General features: G+C 31.5%; 1 protein-coding gene across 1 annotated transcript in view; it reads right to left on the bottom strand.

Annotated features, from left to right (window-relative positions):
* Nucleotides 1-21,165, bottom strand: part of wdp (Leucine rich repeat protein windpipe) — a 60,579-nt gene extending 39,414 nt beyond the window's left edge. Inside the window, exon 1 of the mRNA XM_073089629.1 lies at nt 20,859-21,165. The gene's annotated coding sequence lies outside the window, so the exon portion shown is untranslated. The remainder of the gene's footprint in view (nt 1-20,858) is intronic.
* Nucleotides 21,166-21,690: the final 525 nt, after the last annotated feature.

The raw sequence follows: 21,690 nt of genomic DNA, 5'->3' as shown, positions 1-21,690 counted from the left end.
TGAAAAATTATAAAATACTAAAACGGAATATTGTTTTTTAATTTTACCTTGGTAACGATAGGCAATGTTTGCAATGTAAGAATTACATTACTTTGAAAATATATAAATAGTATAATAATATGACTTAGAAATATTGTATTCTAAATATGAAAACAAGATTTAAAATATTTAAATACATAATTTCATTTTTTTACTAACAATGCGTAATAATTTGTGTAACGCAATAAAAATCCCAATGTCTTTTCGCTCTTATTTTTTTCTTATGTTATTACATTTTTATACTTTAGTAAAGAATAATAAAGAGTCGGTATTCAAATTTATAGGAATAAAATAGAAATAAAATCCGATATTTACTTAAAGTTTTGTCTCTCCGAAAAAAGATCTGAATTAATTTAAATTCGCGCAACAGAAGTTTTACTTCAAATCTTCGCTTCTCCATTAATAGTTCCTAAACACTTCTCACTACCACTAATACTAGTTAGCTCTAAAGGTTTAGCGAATGCGCCTCGAGACATAACTATGTGTGCCCTAGGGTCCTTTACTTTGCAATCATGAGTTTAACATCTTTCACTGTACCCACTCATCTGTCTGCACCATGTGATCATACTTACACCACTTAGGAACAATTTCAGCACTCAGTGATTTGTACAAAACTGTTATGACGATTTAGGCCTAGGAAGTGTACACAGATGATTGACGTTTCTAGTGCACCTGTGCTACCCACGCGAAGTAATAATGTAAACGAAGCCCTTGGGCTATTTTGTACGCAAGAGGTCCGTACTTTCGTCCGAAGTTTCGGGCTCTACGGTGATTTCAAGTCTGTTTCGGACGGACTAGTGGACGGAAATGTCATTTTGAAAGCTAGTCTCTAAATCCTACTCTGCACTAAACCTTCCCAAAAAATCGAATTTGATCGTAGTTTCATTAGATTGGATTGGATTTGAAATTGCGAATAAAATTGTAACTTCATTAAAGACACATTTTCTTCAAAAGATAACGAAGTACCTACGTACACTTGGCATTGAATTTGGATTCATATTACTTGTATGGATTTTAGTACACCAAAGCAAAATACGATACTATTACCACCAGAACTAAAGGATCGGTCTACATACTTACATATCCGTTATTTTATTAGCGATAATACATTTTTATTACATCAGCCAACGTAACAAAATGCAGGTATTCAGTGTTATTTAGTTCAGTGACGAGGTACGAACAATAACAACTCGTGCATATCGATTTCGTAACTTGTTGCGTTAGCATGCACACTAAATCAGGAATTAATGTCTTTTACGCTTTTAAGGAAGGTGTACATAACTGGCACGTGACCCCAACATACCCCTTAGGGGGTTAACAAACGAGCGACAGTAAGCTAATACACGCTGACATCCCGCGCTGACTTGCGACTTTGCGATTGTTAACGACAGTCGTACGACAGACGGTCACATATTACTTCTTAGATTTTAAGACAATGTGTCCTCAGTCTTATAAACTGTGACGTCACATCACACTTGTTTAGGGTGGGTTAGTTTAGGTTAAGTAAAATTGGGTCAAACAAAAGATTTTGGAGAATACACAAACAAATGAAGCCATTATCCATTATTGAGAATTATGGTAGTCTGTAAATCAAAAAAAAATCTCTCAGCAGGGATTTTTTTGCCACGGTCATGATTCGACATATAATAGAATACGATAAAAACTACACAAAAACATAGATTATATAACTGTAGGCTGTTTTCTGGCAAGTAATGGATAAAACGATCGTTTATATCGAATAACATCTACTGAAAACATAGCTATATGTCCAATTTGACATAAAAACGTCTATTAGCTTTAATTATAACTCACATAAATTACTTCCTTCTGTTTTAAGGTTATAATTTTTTATACATTGGACGTAAGTAGGCATCTTGCGATGAATAAAATCAACATTTTTTGGTACATTATCTATTAAATTTAGTACAATTTATCTCATGCGATGAATAACATACATAAATATTTTATCTAGGTACATCGTGCGATTTTTTATAAAATTTGAAGGTATCTGATTGTTTTATGTTTGCATTTATGGTACATGTTTTTGTATGTTTCTAGGTCATTATTAATTAATATTCTTCCCACATTCAGTCTACAACACAAAAATAATAAAATATGGTGTTATTTTATTTAAATCGAATAGTTATTAAATTCAAAGTAATAAATAATTCATGCTCTGCAATTAATTTTATTCAAAATATATCACAATAAATGTAAAATCATTCCTATATCTGTAACTAACATGACAATAGCAATTGGCTAATATTATATTCATATAGGTATTTTAAATAAATTCATCATTTAGATTGCTATATAACCAGAGATCGAATCCGGAACCCACCGCGTCTCAGGTAGCTTGGAGATCGTCACCATAAGAAAAAATGCTAGACTATTTAGGATTATCAAAACATTTAACAACTGAAATTTGATTGAGCTGAACATTACATATAAAGCCTCATTATATATAGGTATAGAATTAACACGAGTAAATAAAATTAGCATACCTAATTAACTAATTAATCGAAATAGGTCGCGTAATATGAGATTACGCGCTACTGTAGTTAATTAGTGACTTGAACGGTATTGAAACGTGATACCGGCGCCGTAGGATATTATAAACTAACTAATGTTAGTCTCAGTTGTTTTACTGAACCCATAATAACCTAATAGGGACCAGACAAGAATAGATGAACTATATAGCAAACTATGGACTATGTAGTTTCTTATGGACTCTTCTTCTATGGACTTATAAAATTATTTGGGCTGTGTTTTGGTTCAATATCGGTTAGATAAAGTAAACAATTAGGAGTTAGGTTAAGTGAATCCCTACGGGCAGCAACGCGTTTACCGTCGGCCTTAGGTTAGGTTAGGTTGGGTTATTAGGAGTAAATTACATAAATATTAATTTTGGAAATTTGTTAATATTGGAAATTAGGGTGGTTGAATTTTTTTGCCTATTTATCAAGCAAGAAGTTCAAGCACCTTCAATAATAATCGAAATGCCAATAATTTAGGACAAGGCACAAAAAATACGTCATTCAACCTATTTTATCAATATAATAAAAATCATTAGTTTTTACGACTTACAATACAATCGAAAAGATAATTATACGAAATTATTGCACCTATATAAATAGTTATACTATAAATAGATTACGTAGTTAGATTTATTTCGAAAACACTTTCCAATTTTCAATTCCCGTGGAGCCGAGAGCAATAATAGGAATTTCTCTAGAGATTTACGTATGCCATTTCCCTGTGCCCATTACCGCAGAAATGAGCATGGCAATAAAACCTGGGATCGTAACGAAGGCGATATCTATTGGATTGACTGCTTTATTATCTGTGTTTATTGCATGTTGGTGTTACCAGTACGATGTTTAATATATTGCCGATTGTTGGGCAAATATTGTTACTTCAAAAATGACTGAAATATTGATAGAAATGATGATGTTATGGGTTCGATGGTAAGGCAGACTTTTAGGGCTCGTTTACACTGGTTAGTTTGCCATTTTCAGCAAATGACTTCATCATGCCGAAGATACCTTTTTTACCTAGACTTTGAACTTTGTTGAATGCCATCTACAGCGACAAAATCGATCTATACATTTTCAGTCGTCACTTACCAAAGGCGCCTGTATAGTCGACGGTCGACTTTCGACTGCGAAACGGGCGTTAAACACCGGGTCGGTCGCCTTCGGCAAGGGAATTAGCCTGACGACGGTGTAAATAAGCCTTTAGTATTTCTCAGCCCCGAGGATAGAAACGCATTTATCTACACGCTCACTTAAAACTACAATCCTGTTAAAGGTTGGTTGCAGATCCATAGGTAGCTTACTGATTATGCAGACGGCTCGTTTGCTATTTTATTTTTAGGGTTCCGTAACCAAAGGGTAAAAACGGAACGCTATTACTACGCCTCCGCTGTATTTCTTGAATTTTAATATATAGACACTTCAATTTTTACAGTGAATGTATCACGATGGTTTCTATAACAACAATACTAAATATAACAAAAATTGCAAAAAAATATGGGCGTTTCATACAATAAAACGCTATTTTTCAGCGTTTATCGTATTATCTATTGAACTGTAATAGGTAGACAATTTTCACATCTACTTCGATGGTTGCAATCATAACAAATACCCAAAAATCTCCGATATTTCGACACGTACCTGGCCCATTTTTTATGTATTAAAGCAAGTTATGTAATACTATGTCATATTATCAGTGATATCAGGAACCGTTGCTCTTCTCTGCCGAGAACCCGCTATTTTTGTGGGTAGAACGTGTGAACGACAAAATAATTAATTCTCGCGAATATCAACTTCAAAATGCATACAAAATTGTTTGAAGAAACGACACTTCACAAGAACACTATATTTTAAAAACTTTTTTTCAATCACAGCCTCAGTTTCCTGTGTTCTAGGTACGATACAAATACCTACATGGACGAATAAACAAACACCCAGACCTAGAATAGAAATCTAAATTCATCAATCGGATGTTCTGGTCGGGGATCGAACCAAAATCTTAAAATGTTTGTTTTGCTCGATATACCTATAATTTTTCATTTAGCTTAACACTGCGACTTACATAGAAATAGCATTGCATTTCATTCATAGAAATATAATATATATAATATCAATGATAAATAATATTTTATAAACAAAATTTTTAACTTTTCAATTTTGAAATACTCTCAACAAAAGACGGGTTCAGCGACCTAATACGGTTTTATTTGGTTTGCCTGCATCAAACACCGCTTTCAGAAACCAGTCCTTGAGTCTAGATTCGTTCCTAGACTTAGACAATCTACACTGATTGCGTGGGCGTTGACTGGTACCAGTGTTCTACAATACCACAGTTGCAATCAGTTGCATATCTGTTTGAATTCCAAATAGGTTAAATTTAAAATATTTCCTAAAAAAATATAATCCTTAATATTAAATAATTAAGTTTTAATTCTAACAACGGATATCAAAATTTTGCTAATCCTTTAGATGTTCAATATCTTAAAAAAAATAGAGTATTAATCGTGATTACAATTATTCTTTATTATAAACTGAAATACGACTTTTTGTGTCTTAAAATTTATTAACAGCTTATATTATAGTTATAAAATTGCATTATTATTTAAAATCTTTGTAACCGAGTATTAAACCTGAATTCCTCTGGATTCAATACCTATATTGTGACCACTATGCCACTCTGTCAATTATTAATTCTCCATTCCTTAAACAAGATCCCGAAGTATCATTCACAAAGGGAAATTGTTTGTTCATAATTGTTTTTGTATTCAAAAACAGCACGCGTAAGGAATATAAACAATACCAGTTAAATATTCGTGTGAAATATGCGGTTTGAATCGTAAAATAAACATATTCTGGCACGTGGTAAATATTAATAACTGTTTTAAGAGAATTTGAAGGTAGAGACCCTTTGAAGTTCAGCTGCAATATTACATCTGATTCCGCCTTATACTCGTAATAGTGGTATTAGTGCTTTTTTTCTAGTTGGATGAGTATGTAAAAGCAGATATACTTATACGAAGCGTTCCAACTTAGTCACCAAGAATAGTAACCTAAGAATAACACTTATGATCGATTTAAGGTAGGAATCCTAATTCTATTATGATTAATAAAGTATACACGGTAGTAACTACTTACCGTTTAAAATCTACCAATCTGCACATAACCAAAATCCTAATTTTAAGTAAAGTCCCATATCTACTCGTAGCAACGCACCAGTAGAGTGTTCCAAACAATAAATTTACTAATTAAAGATTTACTACTTATCCTTACTAATTAAAATAATTAACTACAAATTCAATTTTAAGGATTCTTAATAGTTAAATTATAGCCTGCTTCAAACGTTCATTAAAACTATTTAAAATAAGAATACTTTTCCAGATAGAACTAATTAACGTTGTTAACCTACAAACGACACACGCTATGTATTTTCGCAGTCCTAATATTTACTCAGCACAGACTAAATAATTTATCTGCTTGTACAAATATGCATTACAATACGTCACACTATCTACAGATACCGAACTGCATTGCACTGTTTGTGCAAATACATAAATAGCGATACCTTTCGAGCTGTTATGAGAGGAAACGTGCAATTTTAATGTTGAAGCGCGCCGCCATCCGCCCAGACCGGCCTAATGCCATAACCATGTAGGGAAGCTGGGATATATCCTAGCTACTCATTAGGAATAGCCTTGTGCAAGTCCATTAACTGGACTTAGTCGTTTGATGCTCGACGTATTTATTTACATTTGTTCAACTTCACGATATTCACTATTAAGTTACATTCTGCGGTATAAATAATTTTGCTTTCTTTAAAAATATAGTTTAAACCTATAAAAAGCTAAACTTATTATTCATAAAATTTTGGTGTTAATTGTAGTAGTGTTATTTTAAATACTCTTTAATTGTCTTTAAAATTATATTTTAATTATTATAAATAAAAGTAACTAACAAAAAATAATTAAAAATAATTTAAAAATAATATTAATAACATAAAATAAAATCGTAATGATTAACAGAATGAATGTAAAAATAAACACAAATATTTGAAATGAAAAGTTATTTGGTTTTATTAAAATTAAAATATTTTAAATTTAATTGTATTGGAATAAATTTCTACACATATAAATTTGAATGCCTGTCAATTATTTCAAAATGATTGCTATTTTCTAACCTCATAATTTTGTTATTTTTGATACAAAAACATAAATAAACAATTATTTAGGTATTACTTTCTGTTCATCTATAATTATGTCTCTCTGTTTAAACGGGATTCTTTGGGAAACATTTATCACTTTATTTATTTACGATTTTAAACGACTTTTAATGAAAGTACGTAAAACTTCATACAAAATATCCAGCACATTATTATGTTTCGGTTTACTTTAAGTTTAACTGTGCACTTCTGTTCAACACAGCTTCATTCATTGTCCGAGTTTTTGTGCGCATCCATCTTTAATGGATTGTCAAAGAACGCTTTGTTAGAACCATGGGAAAGTTTAATGTACACCAAATGCTAGATAAAATGTGTGTTCGTTTACAAAGAAATCGACAAAACAAACACATGTTGTGCAATGTGTTTCTAGAATTAAAAGATACGGTGAATAAAGAAACAGACGACGACTGATTGTAGAAAGCTCTTGAAAATATAATTTTCAGTTAAATATTATTGACATTATTTACATTTACAATTACAATAACATTATTTTTATTTACATTTACAATTACACTTTATTTGCGTTTTTTCATCATCAACCTATTACCTACTGCCCCAGTGCAGGGCACGAGTCTCCTCTTAGAATGAGAAGGATTGGGCCATAGTTTACCGAGTTCGCCAAGTACAAAGTGTTTTTTTTTATTAAATATAACTTATTATGTTCTCTTTGCTCACTAAGAATAGAACCATTATTTGACAGATAAGTATTGTAATGCCATAATAACTAAAAATAAAAACAACAAACCTGACTAGTTATAAAAAATACAGCATACATATATCTCCTACAATTTAAAGAAACTCAACGACACGTCATGTGTTAAAAAATCAACTTGTGCGTGTCGAAAAATAAGACGTAAATACACACATACGCTCGAAAAAACGCTGTTGAGTAAAAGTGGCGACATATTTTTAATTATTTTAAAAATATCATTCCTTATTCAAATTTTTAATTACACACGCTTCGTTTATTTATATTTCTGACCGCACGCCCTCTGTCACTTGATTTATCACTAAATTGTCATCCTCATGAGAATATCGCACCCATTTGTCGTTTCATTAATGAAGAGCCATTTAATATCACACAGTAATTAGGTAAGGATGCACAAATAACGATGATGAAATACGATTAGACCTAATTGTAAACATCTGGCTGTTTATCTAGTCAGATAAGCAATGCAGTCATATGATTAATACTTTAGTGTGCATCATAGTTCAAGTTCTATTGTTTAAGAGTAGGTACAAATTGTTTAATTAAAGTAACAAAGTCTGACTACTGGGGCAGCCTGGTATAATGTATTTCTGATGCAAGCAACAAGTTTCTGTATAGATTAAGCCCCAAATATATCTTTTAAAAGACCCTTAGACATTGACAACTCCTATGGTGTTTGTAATGAAAACAAAAATATTTCATCATCATGTCAAAATTATACAGTTGACGGGCAATATAATTGTTTATACATACTTGTTTACAATGAAGTTCCATGATTTTTTTTAATATCTTCTAGGGGTTTTAAATAGATGCGAAAAGTTGTAATATGGTAGATAAATGTTTATCTACAAAATATTCCAGTTTTTTAAACCCCTATCAATAGTTATTTGCAACAGTTAATAAGTACGCATATAAATACTTATCGAAATTAAAATTAATTAGCAATTTATATGCAAAGAACTGTAATTAGACACTAAACTTGATTCCTTTTTTCTTTTGAGTGAAAAATTCCACAGTCGTATTCGTTTGTGCGTCAATGAAGCTACTGAATTTACTGCATATTTATTTACGCACTAGGTATTTGGAGGTAAATATCAAATAGACTAGCTTAGTACGTGCCTACTTGTTGAACAAATTCCGTAGTTTTACCTTCGTACCTAGTTTAGCCAATACGATGATTAATCAGTAAGTGTATTTCGTAAAGTAAAGATTATTTTATATACCGTATGACAAAGTTAAAATTAATTTTTCATCAGCACTTTGACACGAGTTAATCTGTAAGATCGTTTTATAATCACGAAAGCTCAATCCGCGATGAAATGTTAAATGTCAAATTCAAATGTCGATGGCGCAACTTTCGAGTATAGAAATAAGATTAGCTATTGTCTGTGAGGAATTCTAACATTACATAGGTCAACAATTTTTTTATTTTTTTTTGTGCATGAGTTTTACTTAATATATTCTGATTTTATAAGCAAATATATATAAAAAAATGAAATTACAAATCGATAATATTTGCTTTTATAGAAATTAGAGCAATTTAACATTTTTTTATTTTCGAGTCCAATAAAGTCGGTCTTGGCGCACTAACGTTGACAAAAGAGTGGCAAGGGGGCGGAGTGTAGTGTTTCTTGCATCGCTCCTTGTGTACGAAAGTAAGTGATTGCTTATTTCAGTGGAATAACGTAGTTCATTTTTTTTTTCGTTGTATCAGTCTGTACAAAATGACTTCGAGAAGTTGTAAACGAGACGCCGACTCATTTTATTATATTTGCGGCGAATTTATGAAAGTAAGAGAGAAATAGGACGATTTATGTACAAATTTAAAGATTTCCAAGGCATACCAACTTACTTCCATCTGTATACTGTATACCTGTTAAAAATCAAGATAAAAAATGGGCCTCACATATTGTGTCAGGTAACACTTGCAGAAATATTCTGGACGGTGAGTTTATATTCATTTTTTTATCTTTATAACTATTTTATAATTACTTTATATAGTTATAATACGGTACGATTTATTGTAGGTTGGTACCGAGGTGAAAAAAGAGCAATGAAGTTTGCAGTGCCAAGAATTTGGAGGATAGGTACTCAGTAATCATCGCATAGATTGTTATTTTTGTATTGTGAATCCACTCAAAGAAAAAAAATGAAAGAAAACATATTATCCGGATCTACCAACGACTGTTTAATGTTCATTATACTTGCATTCTATTTTGAAATTTCTATTATAAGAATGTATCATTAATTAATGTTTTTGTATCTTTTAATAAATTAACTGTGTCCATTTTTCATGTATAGGGTCTTTCATTGAGCGTTTCCTATCTTAAAATTATATAAAACAAATTGTGTGTGATATATTATCGAATTTTTTTAATCGTTGAAAGGACCTATTGCTGCCATTATGTGTAGAATATAACATCGTTCAAATGTCCGCACGGCTTTTATGGTTATGGTCTGCAAAAGGCAGAGTTCTTATGGGCGACGGGAAATCGTCTGTCTCAGATTCTAGTGCACACTCACGGACAGCGGCGATGTTTTCGGCAAATCTTCCGTTTCGTTGATATACGGATGTTAGTCAATCATTTAATGACCCAGTAGACTTCAATTTATCCACCAGATTGCGAATAGTCCTCTCGGTAGGACGATAACGGCGACCACGCGGTAACGGACGATTGTAGCACGCGTTGCCCGAACAGAATAGCTTTTTGATACAATAATTTTATTATTTGTTCGTGTTGTTGAATGATATAATCATCCATAGTAATTTGGCAAAACAAACTGAATAAATTAAAACTAATTTGACAGATGTTGCTTCAGTAAGATGACCGTTATCAACTTTCAAAGTTCGGAAGTCCTTGTTAGAAGACCCTATATTTTCATTAATTTGAATTTTCCAATTTGTACACATAAAAGTAAATTCAGAACTGTTTTTTGTTCTTTTTCTTATTTCTAGGTATAAAAGGAATAAAAATAACGTATGTATAACCCATGCTCAAAAAATCTGTAGACCGGTGTTATATATATGTAATCAGCGTTCCGAACGCCAAGATTTTTACCTGGTTTACATACTCGCCGAATACCGACGAGTAGGCGCGCTTACGATTATGTAAATACTCGGGTGTACTTGGCAATTGCTACGACGCTCGTACGTCCTCCCCAGGGTGCAGGTTTTTCAGCGCGTCCCAAAGGACTACACGTCTGTCCTCGTGCACGGTGTCTACATACTCGTCATTATTTAGCGAGTTACTCGGGCGATTGATCGAGAATATCTAAATCTGGCATAATTTTCAAACTACGATATTTTTTTCGATTTTAGTAGGTTTCAGGCAATCGAAAATGTAATCAAGATTGAAATTCACCTTCAAAGGGCGCACATAAAAAATAACATAAAAAAAATGGTTGCCTGTAAAGTCGGTTTTACGGGCGAAGATTTTACGTGACAACGTCTTTTTCTCGGTAGAATATTTATTGATATGAATATAATTAAATTGCACAATAGGAACAAGGAATTGAATGAAAATAAGAATTGCACAAATTTTAACTATAGAAATATATTTTGTTTAGTCTCTAGTGCTGCGCGCGCGGCAGACCGATCATAGTTGAGTGGGAGAGAGACGCAAGGCATTCGGCGGGCCTCTCTCTCGTTCGGTGACTCATCGTAACGTTACCGGGCGTTACACTTTTTCATAAGTGACTCCCAGCCGCAACCTAATTTAAGACGTTGTCACGTCAAAATGTACTTTCACGTAAATAATATTTTAACACAAAGAATATTTAAAGGAGAATGCCCATTCTTGGTACTGATTTTTCTCATGCTTCAAAATGAAAGTAATATTAAAATTATTTTTTTATTTTTTTACATGATTTGTCGACCAGAATAGTTTCTTTGAACAGGGGATTCCATTTAAGTTAAAATAAGACGAAATGTTGATTGTTGTTCTTAAAAATTAAAATGGCGGTATTTTAGACTGGAGATTCAATAAGATCAATTAATGTTTTGACTAATGATTTTTCTCATGTGTCAAAATGAAAGTAATATTAAAATTATTTTTTGATTTTTTTACATAGTTTGTCGATCAGAATAGTTTCTTTGAACAGGGGATTCCATTTTAGATAAAATAAGACGAAATGTTGATTGTTGTTCTTACAAATTAAAATGGCTGTATTTTATACTCGGTATTCATTATTTTAGGTTTTTAGGATTATTTTAGGTTTTTTTTACCTATTACCTCTAAAAGTAAATGGAATATGTTAATCGAACTACATTATAGGTACCTACTATCAGTTAAAACCGACCATGAATCTATCGTTGGATGTTTTCGATGTTGAGGTTATGTAACATTTCGGTAAATAACTTCAGAACCCGGGTGCTGATATAAAAAATAATTATTGGTGGTAGTATTTGGTTAATTATACATCGTCTACAACAAGTTTCAATTTGATGCAACTCTGGACGGCGGTCCATACATTCATGGGCATTGTCCTTTTAAATTCTTACACGAATTAAATTTTAATGACACGCATTATTCTGTGAAACACGTAAAAACGGAATATTCGTCTAGACGCCAACTCCATAATTCTGGGCACAATTAACAAACAATAGATGCACGGCCCTTTGTTCTAAGTAGGCGACAGCACGAGATGTGAAAATAGGGTTGTCACATTGGGACAAAGAATAATACCATTTTTTATTTTAAATGTACACAAAAAATATAAGCTACAGTTATTACCTATAATTGTGTAATAATAATAACATGACATCGCCCTTTATTCTACATTTTATTGTCGGTATACGGTAATCTTCATTTAAACGTGCTTATTCTACTAGGTGAGACCGAGATAAATCCCATGATGTATCCCATGAAAGAAAAAATAACTTTTCCTTACTGTATTACGTAGATATATTTAGCTATTAACATATTATTTCAAAATGACTTAAAATTAAAAAGTAAAATTAATAAAATTAACGCTGATTTTGTCCAGGGAGCGTAAGTGACAACCCTAGCAGCCGCTTCATTTAGTATTATGGTAATATTGTTTATTGTCGAATGATACAATAGGGCAACAATTACAATAGCTCCTGTGACTCTAATGTGGCCTCTGACCCATTTGTATTATGGACGCGCCTCTGAACCGATCCAAATGGCCTATTTACTCACCAGGGGACTACTGTGCCGCTTTATTAGGCATATCTAATTGATTGCTTTTTTATTTAAAAATACACACACTTATTAAATATTTATAAATATAGCCAACGTAATCTCTTTAAAAAAATACAGTAAATAAATAGCTAAAAAAAATAATAATATTAAAATAATAATGACATTTAGCTCAGTTAGGTAAATAAATTGTTAACAGATATAATTAAGGTTTTTTTTTGTATATTAAATTAACATTTACATATAATGATAATATGATAAATGAAATTTTATAAATAATTGAATTATAATAAAATGTGCCAATATATTATTTTTTTCTACTAAAATATGCCTATAAAATGTATCTTAATTAAAAAAAAAACATAGGACGTAGATTCATGTTGTCCGATCTCGTTTTAGTTTTTATTTTGTGGTAGTACTCATATAAAATTTATTATCCTAATACAAGAAAAAAAATGTAAAACTTTGCCACCCTGTCCAATTTTGAACAATAAGGCATCTCATATCCTTTACCCTAAAGATACGGTGAACTTGAATTTTACTTACGAGCATATCACCTCACGTGCTACCTACGTCATTTCATATTTAATTAAGTACTTATCTTTATCGTCTCGATTTTACATTTTTACGGTCTTATGTTATCTGCACTTAAAGCTAAAATTTAAATAAAATCAAAATATCAGTACGGTAATATAATTTATTTTTAAACGATCCACTTTTGTGAAGTTTAATGTTATTTTAAGTGGGAATCCATTCAGATACGATATTCGTTTACAGTTCCGAAGCTATAAGCCAAGAGGTCCATCAATTTTGGCGGCACTAATCGCTTTAACAAACAGGTGTATGCAGCTTTTGAGAACCGTTAGGAATTTTGCAATAAGCTAAGAGGTCGATAGCCAAAAATGATAACCCATAACGTGGGGAATAAAAATGTTACCTAATTAGTTTCTTGTGTACACTGTATCTGATAAGCCGACGTAACGAAGTGAAAGCCGAACTGAAAACGTGTACACTCTGAAACACTGTGGCACCTCAACCGGTAATAATAAATACGCAAATATAGGCTGACAGGTGTTCAAAATAAGACCAGAATTCGCCTGCACAACTTGTCTTCAAGCTAATGAAGCTTGCTAAGTGTTGTGCAAATCTGATTAGGCGGACAATTGTCTGTGCTGATTGTTTCGAAACTCAGCTGGATCTAGTCCTCATATTCTACAGTTATGAACAGTCATTATAAAATAACTTTAAATAGAGTCAAGTCTAGTCTACCATTACTGACTCTGCAATTACGAAAATTAGCCTCGAATAAGGTATAAAATTTTAAATTATTGCAACATTTAAAATATCCGTATAATATCATTCTTATATAATTCATTGTAATTTACTTAATATCTTTTACAAAAAATAATTGTAATAATAAATGTTAAAATACAAGAATATTTATACGTGAGAATTATTTTACAATAAAGTTCAATTTTACAATCGAGTTAATTTTTTCAATCAAAAAATATAAGCGTAAAAAATGAATTATAAAGCAAAATAAGTATGAAATTAAGAAAATAACAGGCATTACGTATGGACCGAATGACATTCGTTTATATTTAAATCGCTCATCTCTAGACAGTATCATACCTACATGGACCCAATGACATACTTTTTTTGCACGCGCCGAGTGTTGTTACAGTTGTTTGGGCTAATTATTTCCAGCTGCACTTTCACTCCATTGAATATAATTATTGTATTCGAATCCGCTATTTTAGTGTTAAACAACCGAAAATATTTTGTGTGATTCTATCTATATTTTTATTACTTTTCTGTTATTATAAAAGTTCAGCCAACAAATTCATAATTCGTTTTATAAATAAAATAGTATGTATTAAAACATTAAAAAAATTTAAATGCTTTAAATTATTTTTAGAAATAATTTTGAAATAGATAATTTTAAAATTAAATATTACACACATTAAATAATTACAATAAATATTTTTAAATTTAGAACATATTTAATAGAAATTCATTTTAAATAATTTTGTCACTGTCATTCATAAATATTAATTGGATACATAACTTGCGCCGAAGAATAAAAAAAACATTTTAAAGGCGAAGAAAATAACAAAATAAATTTTAAGAAATTTGTAGCTTAGTATTACTATTAGTGCCTTGTAGGTAGGTACATGTCATTGTTCATCATTCAAACATGTATGTATGAACTCCTGTCCAAAGTGTTTACACATTGACATAATCATCACGTCATGGATCAGCTCAGATCAAGATCAACATCTGTCCAAAGTATCATAGTGACAGGCATTCGTGGGTGCATCTTTAGAGAAATTACCATCAATCATGAAAAGTAAACCGTGTTGTGTATTTATTCTGTTTGCGTGACGCTACGGGCGTTTACTAGTACTGTCAATAGATAATATAAATATATTACGTGATCGATGTGATACGGCATCGTGTGGAAATAGATTTTTATTAAATTTAATTTAATTATTAGTTCTGTTAGAGTTGCCTATTCTTGTAATGGCCGATTTATTTGTTTTATACATCACAAATGTGTAGTTTATGCGTCCTCAACATTTTATATAATAATGTGATAATTATGACAATAAAATCATTAATATTTCAATACTGATTACTGTTACAGAGGAAGAAAATGAAACTTACCTATCACTCAAAGGATCTCAAAAATATTCATATATGTGAGTTACATCTTTACTTTATTTATTAATTGATTTATTTACTTTAATAATATTTTAATATTCCATAATCATACTTTATTATTTAAAATTATTTTATTATATTATTGCAAAAAATGTAATAATTTGAGTTATACTAAATTAAAATCGGCGTAACTAAGAATAGGAATTCTTTCGCGTAGATAGTCACAGGTGTGTGCTTAGGAGATAACATTTTATGCGGATAAAAACCCCATTATGTCATTTAACAGCTCAAACCGAGGACGCCGGTGTTACTACAGAATAAACAGGTTTTAACACAGTTTTACGTATAAACACGATAATAGCGGAATTTTAATCGCGTAATACGATCAGAGATGGAACAATAATATAGAAAATATTTATAATTGATATATAAAGTGAGCCTTCCCATACATATCGAGCGTTTACTAAACCGGATTTTGTTGGTGATTTAATTTATTACACCTTTTACGGATATCATACTTTTCTAAACTTATTTCTGAGAGTTATAAATATAGTAACTATGTTTAAATTATTTGACCTTTCTAGAATAACTTACAATATTATCACTAACCTACTTTCTACAGAATTTTAAAACAAAAGAATATATATAAATTATTATCAAATAAATTTAGGGTCCTTTTATGAAATTTTAATGACCTTTTTTAAATATACAGTAGCAAACAGTTAAGTAGTCCACCTGATGATAAGTACCTACTGCTGCTGATGAACATCTGCAGTTAACCCTAGATAAGACTACATGAACTCAGCCACAAAAGTGTTCTTACCATTAAGAAGCAAGTTGTAATGCTCATGTAATGCTCTCATATACGTGTCTTTCCCCTAGTCCCTATAGAGTGGAACCACAAAGAGCCCTAACACCTAAAACCTTTAATTATTATTCAGGAGTTTAATCGTGCTCATTAATAACAAATACACCCATTTACTTCCGAGTAATTGATACAAGTAGTTGTCATTGTATATCCCAACCGCAAAACCAAACTGGACCAAATTGGAATGCGGGCGAACAAAGTATAAGTATAGAACACGCTTACATATTGTTTTAGGAATTCCATCAAAAACAATTTGCGATTATAAAGCTGCTTACACACGATCGATTCTAATGACGACAAGATATTATAATAATCATTAATAATTGTAATATAGGCGATGTCATACACAAATTACTTAACATTAACAAGCAGTAGATAAGAAGATAGAGCAGTGATAGCGTAATGGTCAAGAAACTCGGCCTCTCGAACGAGGAGTCCGAGGTTCGAAGGAAAACATCGTGAGGAAACCTGCATACCTAAGATTTATTTAAAAAAAGTCTCAAAGGTATGTGAAGTCTACCAATACGCACTTGGCCAGCGCGGTGGTCTATGGCCTAATCCTTCTCATTCTGAGAGGAGACCCGTGCCCAGCAGTGGGACAGTAATGGATTGATTACGAGATAAGAAAATGATATTAATGATAAACGACTGTTAATAAATTACATTTTTTTTTTTCAAATAATTGTCAAATATCGAACGTCGGTAGAAAAACATTAGTTAAGATTATGAACAAGCGTAAATAGCCACAAAAACTGTAAAAAAAATTAAAATAAACACATCATATTAATAATAAATACTAACAATATATATTTTTAAACCCTTCTCCCCATATTTATTGCATAAATTACATAATATGTTTTTTTTCAAATAATTGTCAAATATCGAACGTCGGTAGAAAAACATTAGTTAAGATTATAAACAAGCGTAAATAGCCACAAGAACTGTATAAAATTAAAATAAACACATCAGACTTAAATAATAATAATATATTTTTTTAAATCCTTCTACCCATATTTAATGCAAACGGTACATTTATAAAATGTATTTTATTTAATGTCACACTCAACAGATTCTTGACCTAGAAAGTTAAAAATTTGCACATTAAAATTTGATATGATCATATACCTACTACCCGCTGTCAGCGGCTTCAATATAATAAATACGTTAGTGGAATAAAAATCTACGCCTTTTTGATGTAATATGTAAAATATTTTTTTAAGAACAACGATCTATGACCATATGACATGTAACGAATTATTGGAATAAGACCAATTAGTCAACTGTAATTATAAAAAGATATACTCACTAAAACATTAGTACATGTAACTTTATTTAACACTAGCTGACCCGGCAAACGTTGTGTTGCCATATAAATAAAAATATGTTAAGGGTGAACAACCCTTATCACTTAGGGGTATGAAAAATAGATAGAAGCCGATTCTCAGACCTACTGAATATGCATATAAAATTTGGTGAAAATCGGTAAAGCCGTTTCGGAGGAGTGCGGTAACTAACATTGTGACACGAGAATTTTAAATATACGATTTACAGCTAGATTTATAGGCAAAATATTTCAAAAATGTAAATATCTATGATACTAAATCCGTAATGTTATCGTTTTTGGGATTAAATATAAATCCTAAGCTTATCGGTGTTGTAGGTAGCTAATCACGTCCTATTCGTACTTTATCGATTACGAAGATAAAAATATAGACCAGATAGGTAACTGCATACTTTCAATATGTATACATTGTAAATATAAGAAACATTTATTAAGAAAATTATACATAAAAATATCAACACTTAAATGCTTATTTCTATATTAATATTTATATATATAATATTTTATTTCTTTTATTATATTTTATTGTTCTTAATTATAATTACAGAACAATTTAATAAACTTTTATTAAACGTTTAGCTCAACAATATAGTTTAATAAAAACGCTTAATAAGTATTATAAAACTTAAAAACGATTATTTTTAAGGTAATCAAATAATTATAAAAAAATAAATGATACTACTTAAGAAAAGATTATTCCACGATAATGTACTTAGCAATCCTTTCGTTATATCGTAATCGTAAACAACATGCACTCACTAGCGATTAATGATTAATGAAATACTCATTTCTTAATTAATGTTGTAACGTATTGCTCGAACATCCTGTCCCATTAACGCCCGAAGTATGTAAACACGTTGGACTGGATAGACAAGACTAATATTTACATGTGACAAATGACACTAATTTCACCAATACCGTTTTCGCACTAATATGAAAGGTAAATTTGTTAGCCAAATATTTTTCGCAATATATTACCATCCAAACTCTTACTATAATAACGTATGACTAATTAATATAATTAATATCGATTAATAAAGTGCTTGATGTAGAGGTATTTCTTAAAAATAAAAACTCCTTTCTCAAACTTTCACAAGATACCAAATGAGTGCCTATTAAGTAGTTTCCAGAGAACTTTGAACTAAAAACAATAATCTTAATAAGTATGCACCCACTAAAGACTAAAGATATAAAACAGGATGTATGTTAGTTACGGCATATTAAATTGCGTAGTAAACCACTAGGCAGAGTTATAACTTCAATTACTAAGAACTAAATAACTAGATTTAAATTAAATTGAAACGTACAAGGAAATAAATCAAGTGGCGGTCGAAATGACCCGGTGCCGGTGGTCGAGGGGTTAATCGAGACCGTTTGCTAATCGCACTATTACCGTGAAGAGTATAAGGCTGTGTACACACGAATGTATGTTCCATTCCAACACTGGATTTAGGATGATCTAAAAGCGACTAAAATAAATGTACGCAAGTATTCTCAACTAAAATTAGCATCTTATTATGACAAGATCATTATCAAGGATTGATCTTTAATTGTATTAGAATATTAAAAATGGAAATAGAAAATAGCTTCTAATTTACTAGTACCGATAGAATAATATACTGTTTTTATTTTATTAATATTGATTATTAAACTTAAGTAATTATCAATTTATTTTAATAAAATCAATTCGTATTTAAAACTATAATTTTATGATGAACAGTAAAACCTTTTTATTCCCGACTCGTGAAAACTCATGAAATGTACTATATAATCTTTTACACATGATTGACAGCTATAATCCCTATAGTTGACAACCCTATTGGACCTAACATCTAGCTGCAACTCGATGCGCAGACTCCGAGCTGTCTCGGCCAGTCCGGGGCAACGCCTTTCTTATGCACAGACCTAGCCTTGAGAAGAGAAAGACGTAAAACAAGCACAGTGACAGCCTCCGCCAGTCATGCGGATAGACGTAAGACGCTATCCGGCGCTAAATCACGTCAAAACAGCAAAAAAAAGTACCTATATAAAAAAGATTCTAGAAAAGCTTAACTGAATTTGATGTCGAAAAACATTTTTTCTTTTACTTTATTCTATCGCGTAATAGAATAAGAAAGATTAGATCCCCGGTTAAAATTACCATGTAAATTTGCGTCAGACCCAAAAAAAAGTTGCAAAAAATAGCTACTTTATCCATTGTCATCTATTACAAATAATTAATAAGATACGTGATAATATTTAACCTACGTGCCGCAGATACTGTAAAGTAAAATAATTACTGACTTCAGTATTAGTAGTAGACTTTGGAACAAAGATAATAATTGATAATTAATTTATATCTGTGCCACGACTGAATATATAGATAGATGTTCACACACGCAAGCTGCTCTTCTAGAATATCCATCAAATGGGTACCCACATGTCAAAATATTCCGAAGATCGCCGCACGAACTTACACAACTTGAAGCAAGCGACCTTAATTGTGTTTCACAGTAACAAATACATTGCATGATCACAAACAATATTGATTTGACCTGCAAGCGAAGATCGAATGCAATAACCAGACACCAGTGGTAGGTAGACAAAATGTCAACCTCTGCCGACGTCACGAAATATCACGCCATACGCGTAAGTATTCAAAGTATTGCAAACTACACATTTACCGAAACTCATAAGCTACTTGATATTTGACTCGTACAAGGCCAAGGTTTTAGAACAAAAAAGGACAAAAAAAATAAATTATTCAATGAGAACGGAAATCTGAAAAAAGGAGGCAAGTTGGTTTTCTGGATTCGTTTTCAATTTAAGGTTTACTTAAATTATTTGTCAATTTTTGAAATAGTAGATTTAATAATACAGAATTAATCCGAATATTTTTCTATGCATTTATAGGACACTTACATAATAACTAACATATAAAATAGTTCGTTATTCGTCCACAAATTATACCCACAACAAATATTATTATAAAATTTCAATTTAGCTTCAATTTTATTATGCATTATAGTTACAAATTAACATTTATTATAAGCATCTTTGCAACATAACACTTAAGTATAATATAAATGTAAGTACCCACTAATTTGTACAAAGAATAATTAACGCGGCACAGAAAAATAAAAATCCTTGAAAACTCGTTTTCACAAAAACAACCGCGTTAGTAGTCACACATATAATTATTTATTCCTATTCTAGAAAATTACGACAAAAGTTTAATAACCGTCACCTTAACGACTTAAAAAAATGTTCCAAAGATACAAAGAAGGCATTAATTTTTTCGATACCGGCTTTACTGCGAATAATTAAACAAAAAAAGTAACTCACCTGAAATGATTGTGCAAACCGGTGTTGAACGGATAGATCGAAGTCGTGTCGTTGTCGTAAGGTAAGGGAGTCCAGAAAAAATACCCGAACACTGATCGTTCACTGGCACTGTCACTCGGATTCGTGCGCGGCCGGCTTTTTTCTGTGGGAGTTATCACGCCACGTCTGTGCGATGCGAAGCACGTGGTGGCGTGATGTCGAGTCAATGGTTCGGAGCGGACTGACTGGCTGCTGCCTATCGCGGTATTGCTCGCTCCGCTGCACCGATAGCCGTTCCAACTTCCAAGTAGTTTCAACTCCAGCGAGTGAGTATCGCCGGCCGGCCACAGTCAACTGTGCTCGCGCTGAGACGCAATCGCCGTCATAGGGCCATTTGTTCCAGTTCCATTTGACCAATCGAGCTTCATCGATTCTACTGGTCTTAGTTTAAAATTGTTTTCCGATATGCATTCTGACTCTCATTATTCTCGGAGTTCTTTTGCGATTATTAAATTATATTATTTAAGTTTACGTAAGAACTAATTCAGTTTTTTAAAAAACAATATTTTTTACACCAATCTCAAAACCATTTTAAAATTTCGCAAATTTTATGATTCGCATTAGTATAATTACAATAAAGTTTAATTTATCGTACGATGTCTATTAAACGATTTGATAACGGAAACACTATAATTATAGTCAATTAAAGTAAAAAAAACTTCTAGAAAATGAAGGACAACTAAAATAGACAGGACGGCCGAAGAATTATTTTCAAATGAAACTTACATTATGCACTTATCTAACGATATTCATATTATTTTAAAATTGATTCCAAATCAGATTACAATAATGA

Source organism: Epargyreus clarus, unplaced genomic scaffold, assembly GCF_041222505.1.
Source record: "Epargyreus clarus isolate Ecla_fem2 unplaced genomic scaffold, WU_Ecla_fem_2.2 ptg000003l, whole genome shotgun sequence".
NCBI classification, from domain to species: domain Eukaryota; kingdom Metazoa; phylum Arthropoda; class Insecta; order Lepidoptera; family Hesperiidae; genus Epargyreus; species Epargyreus clarus.
The sequence above is the reverse complement of the archived record's forward strand: the minus strand, read 5'-3'. Positions and strand labels throughout refer to the sequence as shown.